General features: G+C 40.6%; 1 non-coding gene across 1 annotated transcript; it reads right to left on the bottom strand.

Moving 5' to 3' along the window:
* Positions 1-653: 653 nt before the first annotated feature.
* Positions 654-760, bottom strand: LOC122817438. The gene has a single exon (XR_006367256.1). It is a non-coding gene; the product is annotated as a U6 spliceosomal RNA (small nuclear RNA).
* Positions 761-14,472: the final 13,712 nt, after the last annotated feature.

The following is a 14,472-nucleotide window of genomic DNA, read 5'->3' as shown; positions in this document are numbered from 1 at the left end:
GCACCCTTTCAATTCCAAATGAAAGTCCCTCTTTCAAGTCTAAAAATTCAGGAATCCGGGTTGTTAAGAATGAAATAATGTTTTCACCTTCAGTGTTTCCAGGCAGACCAAAGATCCTTATGTTGTATCTCATTTCCCTGTTTTCTAAGTCATCTTTTTTGTTAAGCAGCCATATATTCTGTTTAAGCAGAAAAATCGTTTTGGAATTCTTCCTCTTTGAGTCTCCCTTCAATGTCATTTAGAGAAGTCTCTATATTTGTTATTTTTGTCTGGTGTTGTGTAATAGTTCCTTAAGAGTATCAGTCTGTTTTTGAGAATTTAATTTGAGGTTTTCTAAGTCATTTTTAACGCCATCCATCTTCAAAGTTAGTTCCTGCAAGGTAGATGTCATCAATTGCAGTTTTTTTTTCAAAGCAGCATCTGGGTGAGAATTCCTTGAGTTGTTCATATTCAGTGACTCAATATATCTCCAAGTTACTTGACAGGAAAATTTTTGTATATCTCCACCAAAATTGATATTTATGTAGTTTAGTAGATTATAGATTTCTGACATTTTAAACTCGAAAATAATAAAATTTTCCGATATTATTATACTAGTTTATGAAGCTCTCAAAATTCACTCTTCTCAGTTGGCCATCTAAGCTCCACCCCCCAAAAATATGTAAGGCTTCATGAATTTGCATGTCATCCTTGTGCAGGGGTCATGCTAATCTTCTCTGCATCATTCCAATTTTAGTATATGTGCTGCTGAAGCAAGCACAGTTATGTACACAATCATAAAGAGAACACCCCACAGTGTGCTGAACTAATAGCAAATGGAACTTCCTTCACTAAACCAGAGGATACAGCAAATTTGCTGGCTGATAAATTTAGCTACAGTTTCACTCCCCCATCACTCACAGTCCCCCCCGGAAAATATGCTCTGCCATTTGTCCCCCAACTATTACAAAAGAAAAGGTCCTCACTACAATCTCCAGAGATAAAAAGACTGCATCAATAGGACCTGATAATATCCCAGGATGCCTCCTAAACAGCTTGAAACATAGCCTGTCAGGTCCATTAGAATCTATGTTCATCCATAGCTGCCAGGCAAGCTTCATTTCTAGGGCATGGAAGATTGCAATAGACATCCCTCTACACAAAAGTTTTCCATCAACAGGCCCAGGGAACTACAGGACAATAAATTTGACTAGTCCTATATGTAAGACCATGGAAGAATTATCGGGACCAGATAAACAAAGACATAGAAAATGGCATACAAAATCTTCAAACTGTGAACCAATCCTAGATTGGTTTCATCAAGGACATGTCATCCCCACTAAACTTGGCGGACTTCTTCGAGAAGATCACTAGAGCCTTGGTTGAGGGTAAAATGGTACATACTGCCTACCTTGATCTGGCAAAGGCATTTGACACAATACCTCACTCAAGTATTAAAGACAAACTTACAAATTAGGGCATAAATCCCTATGTCATCTGACTGATGGCCAGATAGCTCACAAATAGGACCCATGAAGTTAGGATGGGTATGTCCACCTCCATCAAGATGCCTTTAGTAGTAGTGTCTCACAGGGCTCAGTACTGGGACTGCTTCTGTTTGGAATATACTTCTCTGAAGTCAAGGCAAATTTTAAAGAGTTCTGGCTGACCAGATTTGCTGCTGCCTGCAAGCTGGGTATAATCACTGAATCCCCCAAAGATGTAGATATCTTCCAGGAGCATCTGACATAGACAAATAACAGGTGGCAGAACCATGGCCAAAAACTCTTTGCAAAAAAAGTGCATGATTATATTCACTGGAAAGACAACCACCCCTGCAAAGTACAACATTGATAACATTCCCCCTAAGAGTAGACCGAATAGTAAATGACTCAGTTTGACAGCAGCCTGACGTTTTATCACCATGTGACCATGATAGCGAGAATATCCTTCTATGTGGCTCAATGTATAAGTAAGGACATGCCATCATAGTCCCACTATACCCAGCCCTTATTAGACCAACAAAATTAAGCACAGTACACCCTTCAGCATGTACCTGAGCAGGTATTTGCAACAACTGGAGTATAAACAGAGATTCCTCACTGAAAGAATACAGGGTGTAAATAATATGCCCCATGTGAACCACCTCAGAGCCTTGCCCATGTACTAGGCCTCCTACAAAATATTGAGGGTGATCTGTGCCTAACCTACAAGGGATTCTCTGATCCACCTCTGATGGATCTACTATACATTTGCAAAACAGCACTAGAATTACACAATCTAAGGCTCTAAACCTTCCCTGGGATTCATGAAGCTAGGCGCAAGGACGCTGTTAGCCTTGCGCCGACCGTGAGGCATAGAGATGGAGCAGCAGCACCACATGCATATTAATGAAGGCACGCTGCCGCAACGTCCACGTGCATAGGAAATGTGTGTGTGTGCAGAGGGCGTGTCTAAGCACTACACGGAGGTGTGAACATGTCGGCTGCAAACGCGCAACCTAAAATGTTGACTAGTACAGCCTGCCTCTAATAATAATCACTCCTGTCAGTCTCCATGGATACTGAAATGTATGCAAAGCATACAAGACAGTTTTGCGAACACCAAATTAAAAAGTAAACAAAAAGGCACGTAGCTGAATATTGAGTCCCCGTCCCTCAAACAAATGACATTTAAAACCCCGTGCCCGTATTCCATTGTAGTGTTAATTGTTATACCAAGTGGAAGCGAAACGCAGCATGTTAGTGCACCGCTGCCCTTTGCTAAGCCTAGCCCAATGGTTAGGGTTACCACCTGTCCCACTTTGTGAGGGACAGTCTCTCTCTGGGCAGGTGTGTCTTTACCAAAACTATTAAAAATGTTAAATGTCCTGCAATTGTAGGACATAATTATATCTCATATTTTATGTAATAGTTCCATAAAATACTTAATTCTGTATGTAAAATACCTAAATGTTACAAGAAACAGAATAAGCAACTAAACTGCTACAGCAATAAGCTTTCATTTATGCATAAAACTAAAGTACTATCCTTTGTACTGACCGTGGGTATGTGTTGGCCTGTAAAATCTGATGTGTGTCCTGAAAATGTCCCACTTTGGTCATTTGAAAAGGTTGCAACCCTACCAATGGTCAGAGCAGTCGCTCAATATCTGACCATTTGCTATCCAAGTCGTCTTTGTCTGGACTGCCCAAAGATGAACGGGTATTACCCGGGTCTACCTACCATGTCATGAAAGATAAGTATTTGCGTGTACCTATGTGCGTGAAGTACAGCATGTGGAAGATCAAAAATGCTAGGGTCGTCCCCACAGCCGTATTGGTACCAGAGATATGTAGTGTACGCAATGTGTTTTGTTGTCTCTGCCATGGGCCATCAACCAGAGAAGGGTGGATGGTGTGTGTGGAATATGGGGGTGACGGGTAATGTACTAATTCGCCAAGGGGAGACTGGGACGGATGCACAGTAGGTGAACTGGAGGTGTAAGAGGGAGCAGTGGGCGAATCAGAAAGAAAACCAAAGAGCAAACATTCACATCCACAATACAACCTGACAGGCTATACTGTAGAACACAATCCCACTAACATATGAACATTAAAATGTGCGATACACATGTACAGAAATGTTACCGGCTCACACCCACATAATGGTCTGGCCTGAACTGAGCCATCCAACCCCAACACACCTGGATACATAATTCAGTACCCATCATCCCCTCCACAGCACAGCATCACCCCCTTCCTGAACGTCCACGAAAACCACCCATACATGGGCTGCTAGCTTGGCGCAGCCATATCTGCACATAGTGACCCCTACTCATATCTAGTAGGCAGTCTCAGGATTGCAAACTATGTATCCCTTGCATGTATAACCCGACCTCATTTTCATAAATCCAAAAGAATCAAGGTCATTGGTCCCCAAAATATTTGGATATCCCTCATGGGATAAGTATCTGTTCTAAAGATTAGACTTGGTAGCACGACATGATGTCCAGTCCCGTAGACATCTGGACACAAGTTGTATGGGCAGTAGTTGTCCACAACCCTGCTCAGCCTCCAGCCAGTCCTGCAGAACCTACGACCCGGGATTAAACACCTGACTGTGATGCACGTCTCCCCACATGCATTATCGGGAATATATACCTTTCACATTCGCATAGCTACACATCACACATACATGCATATAAGTAGTTGACAAGTATGTGTCCAATTTATAAATATGTATACTTGCAAATGTATACATACGTTTCTCAGAAACATATGAATAGTAACATGTACTATACATATGTACACCACCCGACTGTCACATTTGTTGCCACTACTGTGGAATGGCTGTAGTAAAGTCATATATCCTAATTACCATCCATAGAGAATGTACCATGGATGGTTTAGTGGTAAAACCAGTGACTATGGTGTTCCTGTTCCCGGGTCCAAGCCATGCAAGGGCTAATTTTATATGATGGCCACAATAATGGCAGTCAGATATAGGGTGATTAAGGTGCTTTAAACAGACGTAAGTAGGGTTACCACCTGTCCCACTTTGTGAAGGACAGTCCCTTTTTGGACAATTGTGTCCTGACCATAAATATTAAAAATGGCAAATGTCCTGAGATTCTAGGACATAATTATGTCCCATATTTCATGTAATAGTTGCATAAAACAGTTATTTCTGTATGTAAAATACCTAAATGCTACAAGAAACAGAATAAGCAACTAAACTACTAAGTTAGAATAAGCTGTCATTTAGGCAAAAAAGTAAAGTTCTATCCTTTGTACTGTCCGTGTTTATGTGTAAAATCTGATGTGTGTCCCAAAAATGTCCCACTTTGGCCATTTGAAAAGGTGGCAACCCTAAACGTAAGTGGGTATGCAAGCGTGTATGTGCGACAGTAAGTGGCAGTCATTCAACAGTATGAGAAATGTAAAGAAGCATGTAGGTGTATATGCATGTGTATGTACAGACAGATATATATATATATATATATATATATATATATATATATATATATATATATATATATATATATATGAAGAATAAACATGGTTACAATATAGCCGTCATAACAAATGTGAAGGGAAACAACAGCAGAACCCCCCATAATATTTAGTGCTGTCATATCAGGTTGGCCAGAGATAAGCACACCTCTGCATACCCAATCACAGATAGAATGCTAAAAGTGGAACTAACGATGTCCCCATGCTAAGTCTGACTTTAAAACATGCACAAGACAATCCCAATCAACAGTCAGATAACCAAAAGACTAATTGAACACACTGACAATGATATGAATGTATGTCCCAGAACTATAAGCTTGGGACGTCTGAATATACTTGGAGTGAGCCAACATACGGGAAGTATCTAAAGCAGTAGGGAATGGCACATGTGTAGTAGTGCGGATTTCCCAACAGGAAAATGTATGCCTGCTGTGTTAGTGAAGTGTTGAGGAGTGTGTTCGGGTAACTATGAACCATCTGTATACATATAAATGAAGCAGAACACCAATAGTGTAGTGGTTAGAGCATATGACTATCAAGCAGACGTTGCCGGTTTGACTGCAGCACACACAAGTTATGATGTGTAATCCACTGAAAAGTGTTGTACACACCCTTTGTCCAATGGCCCTTGTTCTGCCCAGCAACACAATAAACTGCGTCGGCCATGCCCGACGCCAGGACCCTACACATCACAATCAATGTGATTTACCACTAAGCCACAGCAGTTATACCTAACTTTGATGTAATCACAAACATAGCTGACAGCACACTCATTCAACAGTATGATCAAAGTAATTAAATCATATAGATGTGTATGCATGCGTATATATATATATATATATATATATATATATATATATATATATATATATATATATATACATATATATAGGGTAACCACCTGTCCCACTTTGCGAGGGACAGTCCCTCTTTGGGCAATTGTGTCCTATACAAATAATGTAAAATGACAGATGTCCTGAGATTTAATGACAAAATTTCCTATATTTATGTAATAGTTGCATAAAACAGTTATTCTGTATCTGAAACACCTAAATGTTATAAGAAACAGAATAAGCAACTAAAATGCTACAAGAATAAGCTGTCATTTAGGCCAAAACATGAGGTCCTGTCCTTTATAGTGGCTGTGGGTATGTTTCAGCTTGCAAAATCTGACATTTGTACCAATGATGCTCCCCTTTGGGCATTTGAAAGGGTGGCAACTCTACATATACATATATATATATATATATATATATATATATATATATATATATATATATATATATATATATATATATATCTACAGAATGAAGATGGGAACAAGAAAGCATTCATACTGAATGCAAAGGAAAACAGCAGCAAAACACACATATTATCTAGTGCTGACATATCAAGCTGGCCAGAAATGGCCAAAATCCCTGCATCTCTAAACACAGGTAGAATACTAACAGTGGGAGAAACCTTATCCACATGCTAAATCTGACTTTCAAATAGGTACAGAGCAGTCCCTGGCCCCAGTCACAAAAGCCTAAACCCAGATAACACATAAACACCTCAACAATCAAACACACGTATGTGCCAGGACTACAGGTTTTGGAGGTCTGAATATACTCTGAGTGAGTCAACATGCGGCACAGGTCCAGAGCAGTAGGGAATGGCGTATGTGTAGTAGTGCGGTTTTCCCAACAGGAAAATGCATGCCTGCTGTGTAAGTGAAGTGTTGAGGTGTGTGTTCGGGTAACAATGAACCATGGGTATACATATAAATGAAGCAGAACACCAATAGTGTAGTGGTTAGAGCAGCTGCATAATGAACAGGCATTCACAGTTCAAGTTCGACTCTAGCACATATCATTTTCCTTGTGGAATGAATGCCGTTCTGCTGTAAAGCCGACATTAAAACATGTAAAAGTGAACGTGTGTATCGCATGGGACTATTAACGAGATCCCTTCAATCAAAGTTGTACTGTCATAATGAATAAGGCACAAGTAACCACAAATAAGCGGCAGTAAACATATGTAACACACAGTAAGCGTATGCGAGTGCGTGGGTGTAAGCAGCGCCCAGCATAGGAAATGTATATATGTATGTACAGATGTAATATATATATATATATATATCTATATATATATATATATATATATATATATATATATATATATATATATATATATTTATACACTCACATATATATATATGTGTGTATAGATATATATATAATATATATATATATATATATATATATATATATATATATATATATATATTATTGAAGAATGAACGACGTAACAATAAAGCATACACAAGGGATGTGAAGGGAATCAAGAGAAAATATGGTATTATATAGCACTGTCAGAGTATGTCATAAAAAGCTGCCCAGGAGTGAGCAGAGCACTGCTACTCACGCCACAGGTAGGGTTTTACCAGTGGGAGTAACATCGCTGAATTGCTAAGTCTACTTTACACACAGACGGAAAGTAGTCCATGCTGGGACCACCAAAAATTGTAAAGCGCAAATGGCCATAATCCATAACCCCAGGAAAGGCATGTATGTGCAAATATTACATGGCGTGAGAGCCTGTGAATACACGAGGCAAGACAAAATATGTATAGGGCCCCAAATGCTCTGGAGAGGGCAATGTGTAATGGTGTGTCATGGCTATGATAACAAGCAGATAATGAAAGTTATGCGTGCAAATTCAACACGGGTGCAGTGGAGGAACTATGGGTATGAAATCATGGATCCAGGTGTGCCAGGGTTGGAAGGCCCGGTTCTAATTGGACCGCCTCATGGAGATCAGCTAGTTCGTAATAGATATATATGCATACACACATGCAGACAACAATATGTAGAAGTACTTTCTCTGTAACACATGCATTCCATTTGCTGACATAAATAATAGGAATGTGCACATACAAACATCAACAGTAGATGGAATAATAGGCTGTGCAGAAGAGGGACTGGACAAAACTGCTAGAACACAGAGGCGTGTACAGTGTCCAAAGTCAGTGCTGTGCTGAAGATAATCCAATGTGAGGGCTTCCCCACACATGGAATCCTTCCTGTGATCTGCTCGGTATGGCAACGACAAGTATTTAACCGGTCTAACTGTAAAAGAAATACGCTGAACACGTACATAACTATGCTCCCATGTTGAACGTGTGCGAAACCGCATAGTAATACATATTAATGAATTGTAGTCTCATGTTAATGGGAGTAAAGATCTAATAAAGTCTAGAGACTAATCCTGCCATAAACACTTGCGTGTCCCATGTGGGTCAGCCCAATAATAACAAAACGTATTCCTTTGGTCACTCACACCAACAATGTTCGTGGACTAAACATATAGGAGGTTGGAGGATACGTGGAGTGAGCAAACCAATGGGATGGCTCTATAGGAGTAGGGTGTGGCCAGTGTGTAGTGGTGTCGATACACTGCGAATCCGACAGGAGAATGGATGACAGCAGTGTTAGGGAGGCATTGTGGTGTGTTTGGGGAACCGGGAGCCATGGGTATATGGGTATATGGGTATATATGCATATGGAGCGGTACAGCAGTAGTGCATTTGTTAGAGCAACCCCCTAATGAACAGACATTCTCATACCAAATCACACTGTATCACATTCCAATTACCATCGGCAATCCGTACATGAACATATTGTGACATCTGTCCGCTGTATAACGTGCTAAATACCGATTATAAGATAACTGGAGTGAAGTGTCGGTTCATAATGAATAAGGCACTAGTATGCTGGTGAAGCATATATAAACACCATTATGCATGAGTAAGTGCGCATGCATGGGGAATGTACTGGTTTACAGATATATATATATATATATATATATATATATATATGTATATATTATGACTATATATACATATATGTATATCTATATATATATATATATATATATATATATATATATATATATATATATATATATATATATATATATATGCAGACATACATATACGTATATATATATATATAGATATGTATATATAGATATATATATATATATATATAGATATATGTGTGTGTGTGTGTGTGTGTGTGTGTGTGTGTGTGTGTGTGTGTGTGTGTGTGTGTGTGTGTATGTGTATGTGTGCGTATATATATACAGATATACAGCTGTGATAGGAAAAAGCACACAGGAATGACATTTGTTCACAGGCTATCACAATGGAAGTGAGGAGCTCAGGCAAGACACATGACACACGCAGCATGCCCTTCCACCCCCCCCCCCCACAGCCAGACACGGGAACTATACATGCAAGCAATGTAAAGTGTCCACTGCTCCCCAGACCACAGGCAGGATACACCCGGGGGGGGGCAGAGTAAATCTGTGGTTTCTAATCATGGAACACATACTGGAGCGTCCCTTGCGGGACACCCCAAAAATTGGCCAAACCATAGGAATGCGATAGATCATCCAGTTTGTCCGTGGTGTATACAGACTCGGAATACAAGGGTGGGTAACCCAGATTACCCATGGGCTGAGACAATTGTATGAAATGGGTCCCATGAAGTAGAGAGTGGGCAGTGTGTAGTGGTGTGTCCAGAACTTACCAGGTCCCAGAGTAAGGATGGGTGGTGTCGAGAAGGCGAGCGTGGGGGAACTATGGGTAGCTACTTATGGGTCTAGGTGAGCAGGTGTTGGCTGACGTTGGCCAATATGGACAGCCCTAGAGATGCAAGCGAATGTGTTCATTGGGCAGAGGTGTCCAATGAGCAGCCACACCCACTGAGTGACCCACCATGGCATGGAATGGAATAACCAGATGTAGACGTATATAAGTAGAGCTATGTGTGTGTATATGTACCCATACCGAGATAGAGATATGCTTCTACCTCGCCGTAGTACGAATGTATGCATACAGAGAAAGAATACAGATACATACCCACATATGAATCTATACATATGCAGACAACCATAGACCCATATGTCATTAGATCATATATAAATATATATATATATATATATATATATATATATATATATATATATATATTTACAAATATATATATATATATATATATATATATGTATACATACATACATACACAGCAAGATATGAATATACATGTATGCATACATATGCAGATATATCTGTATATATTAATAATATATATATATATATATATATATATATATATATATATATATATATATTTACAAAAATATATATCTATATATATATATATATATATATATATATATATATATATATATATATATATGTATACATACATACACAGCAAGATATGAATATACATGTATGCATACATATGCAGATATATCTGTATATATTAATGTAAATATATATATATATATATATCTATATCTATATCTATATATATATATATATATATATATATATATATGTTACAGTAAATATACACATGTATATACCGAGGATATGACACAGCAGTTATGGGTAACATATGTTCAGTCCGGGCATATGTTGGTTGGAGGTCCAATAAACAAACGACTACCCCCCACCCCCCAGCTAGGCAGTGAGACATACAGACATGCAATTAATGTAAATACACCACTGCTTCCCAGACCACTGTCAGGAAACTACCAGTGGGAGAGATCTGCAAGGTCTACATTTGAAACATGGACAGCAATGTCCCTTGTGGGACACCAAAAATGTAGTGATTGGAGCCAAGCCCTGTAATGACTGATGCAACCAGGCTGTAGATGTACACTGACCATTAGGTGGTGTAAGCCTGATAACACATGGGTTGACACCGCGTACATGTGTCCTGACATGGGGTGAGTTTGCAGTGTGTAGGGGTGTGTTTATACCCCACCTGCGCCCACAGTAAGGATGAGTGCTATAAAGGAGTGGCAGGTAGGGGAACTATGGGTATGCGATTATGGACCTAAGTGTGCAGCTGTTGGCTGGCAGAGCCATATTAGGACCGCCCCGTGGATGTAAGTAATATTCCGATGTGGGCATAGTAGACGCCCATCCCTCCCAAACCTTAAGAGCACATCCACTGGATAGTCCATAAACCACTGGGGGAACACATAGGGACCATACCATTGAACTGTCCCTGATTACCAGGGACGTCCATGATTACAACTCAGAATCTTGCTCTGTCCCACCTAAACCCTCCTAGAACTAGTGATATTAGGAGGAAAGCTGGCGGAATACACAGAAAGAATAATGACAACATGTAAGAGACATAAACAGCATGCACCTCAGACAATGTGTATGAATACATATGCTCTGGGTCTTTCAATGTGTCAGGTTAATAGCACAGAACTTCTAAATGTGTCCCTGAGGTAGTTATGCAGTGCCCGTGATTCAGTGTTCATTCTTCCCCATTCGTATGAAAGGTCTGCTAGTGAAAGAAAGCGCATATTCCGCCGACTACCTTAGAAAGATGATAGAATAATAGGGTTGGGGTTACCACCTGTCCCCCTTTGTGAGGGACACTCCCCTTTGGGCAGTTGTGTCCTGCAAAATAATTGAAATTATGGCAAATGTCCTGTGATTTAGGACAAAGATATCCTATATTGTCTGTAGTAGTTGCATAAAACAAGTATTTTGTAATTGAAACACCTAAATGTTATAAGAAACAGTATAAGCAACTGTAATGCTACAAGAATAACCTTTTATTTAGGCAAATCAGTGAAGTACTCTCCATTGTACTGACTGTGAGTATGTTTTGCCCTGCAAGATCTGATGTCTCTACATAAAGGTCCTATAGGGTTGCCACCTTTTCAAATGCCCTAAGTGGGACATGTTCTGTAAAAATGTCATATTTTCCAGGACAAAACATACCTACAGCCATGCATAGTATAGAACTTTAGTTTTTTTGCATGAATAAAAGCTTATTCTAGTAACATTTGAATTGCTTATGGTACTTCACCTAACATATTGAAGTGGCATATATAAAATAACTGTTTTATGCAACTATTAAAGAAACTTAGGATATAATTTTGTTTTGTAATCTCAGGACATTTGCTATGTCTTGATTATTTTAGCAGAACACAACTACCTAAAGAGGGACTGTCCCTTGCAAAGTGGGACAGGTGGTAACCCTAAAATTCTACCTTAGCCAATTGAAAAGGTGGGAAACCTATAATAGGTATGCGGTAGCATTACTCGGCCGATGGATGTGGCTCCCAAAATCCAATTACTTGTCTGTATTGAAAAGTCTTAGTTCCCATGTATCAGCCAGACGGGAACAGATTGTATAATGAACACACAAATAATATGATTAAATCACTGGACAGGCTGCCGATTCTGTACAGTTGAACGCCATGCCGTCGCCTAATGGGCAGCCATTCCTGATACTGTAGGCATGTAATCTGATGTAATAGGCATCACAAGGTAATATTGTGGTCCTCGCTCCCACCCAGGGGTATGAGTGTCAGATGCAAGCACCAATGTTGGTGCATTTGCAAGTGCGGGAGAGAGCGGGTGTAAGCCTGTTTGGCTACCAGTATGCGAGTATTGCACTGGTAAAGCAATGTAGAGGCTAACCGAGTGTAAGAAGCTGTAACCAGAGGTCAGCATTGCTTAACACCACGCAAACCATGCACACCCGCTCCCAACTGCTGTAATGTGCCTTACTCCCTCCGTATCCAATGGCTTTGTTCTGGCCTGCAACCAAATAAATGTCCTCTGCAAGGCTCGAAACCAGGACCCTGCACACACAACTAATGTGATTTACCAATACGCCATGGCAGATATACAGACAACGGACAGTACCATAAACATATTATACAGTGCAGTCATTCAACAGTATAGGAATGTATCCCATCATGTAGATGTATACGTGAGTGTTTATGTCCAGCATATAGGTACATACATATATAGAGATACATCAGGAACATATCATTCAGCAAGAAAGCATTACAAACGAATGAAACAGGAAACACCAGCGACGCCTGTATTATGTAGTGGTGTTGTTCTATGTGATCTCAAGACTCCTGCAGACAGACATGAGTCATTCATACATGCAAATAGTTGTACATTGGCTGTATATATCACTCTGTGCATGTAATGTACATTAACACAACAGTACCTGTCCAATCATTATGTGTAAACAGTACTCTTGCAAGGTGCTGTGTGCAACATCATCATAATGATAAAGGTAAATGGGGTAACCATAGAGGGACCTGTAGTGTTGTGTTTACAATGGGTTTGTCCTCATCACGTGTACCTGGACCATTTAGGAGTGATGTACATACCAGGATCGTGCGCCTGAGGGACAGGGGTGAGGATAACAGGAGTATGTTGTGATGCATATTACAAGGGTTACTTGTGTCCATTGGGCACATGTGTGAAATGGACAGCTATGTATAGGGTAGATGTTGTCCTAGGAGCTGATTGGCCTGTAGGTGAGGGTCGGATGTAGGGGAAGAAGTGTAGGTATGGCCGTGGAGGATAGGTAGGGTAGGATCACAGACAAGACAGCATACAGGGTTGGTATATGACACATATGGGGGGATAAACCCCAGACGGGGATGGGTGATCGGCATTCACAAGCCCATGGGAACAGTGGGACGTAGGTCCCCAGCCATGGGCAGCCACCACTGCACCTAAACAGCTGCAGAGAAGGCAGTGCTGGGGGGCTGTCCAAGAGGGGCAGCATCACCATGTAAATGGTACACTCCACCCTTGAGCTTGTGTTTCTGGCTTCGGAACCCCTTAGTGAGCCCCCAGTGCAACATGTCTGGGACTGCACGACAGCAGATGTGTACCTGTCTGGTTCTGCTCCCATTGGGGACATGCTCCATCCTCAGTGGTGGCACCACCAGAAGGTGGGCAGAGCCAACAAAGGTTGATGTCCAAGACTGGACTACAGATGTGCTAGTGCCCGGTGCCATGGTCAGCTGAAGTGGGACAGGAGGTTCTGCCGGGACCTCCCAACCCATTCAGCCTATGGTGTTGCAGTTTTAACCTACATATGGCTTAGTGATAGACAACAGCATACAGGATTACCTACAACAGTATGCATAGATGTCACCATCAACCTAACACAACAGATGGTATACATTTGCAGAGGGAGCACAACACATGCATATATACTGCATGCCATCTGTACAATGTGTAGTAGATGTGTGACTGCAGCTATGATCAGTTGCCCATTATTGGTTTGTCACTGGAAACCCCAGACAGTGTCTCTCATACCACTGTTTCATGTGACACATGTCAGTAACACATCCTTATCATCATGTACTGTCTGCAGTCCTCACACTATGCTCCTGCTGTGCACAGATGTGTGTTCAGTGTGTAACACAGGAAACAAATGGTTGCACACACTGACCAGTTCACAGATGGCCCTACAGATCGGGGTCCCTCACAGAGTACTGTCATGTCTGTATTAAAACATGCATAATAGCCATTACCACACACATGTTAAACAGGCAGTAGTCTCAATTCAGCATAGCTACACTTACATGCTGTACTCATGTGTGGCACATCTCCCTCCTGTCTTTAGGCTATTTCCCACTGTGTATAATTTTTGAGG

This window comes from Protopterus annectens, chromosome 12.part0 (genome assembly GCF_019279795.1).
Source record: "Protopterus annectens isolate FY-2018-M chromosome 12.part0, PAN1.0, whole genome shotgun sequence".
In the NCBI taxonomy this organism is placed as follows: domain Eukaryota; kingdom Metazoa; phylum Chordata; order Ceratodontiformes; family Protopteridae; genus Protopterus; species Protopterus annectens.
The sequence above is the reverse complement of the archived record's forward strand: the minus strand, read 5'-3'. Positions and strand labels throughout refer to the sequence as shown.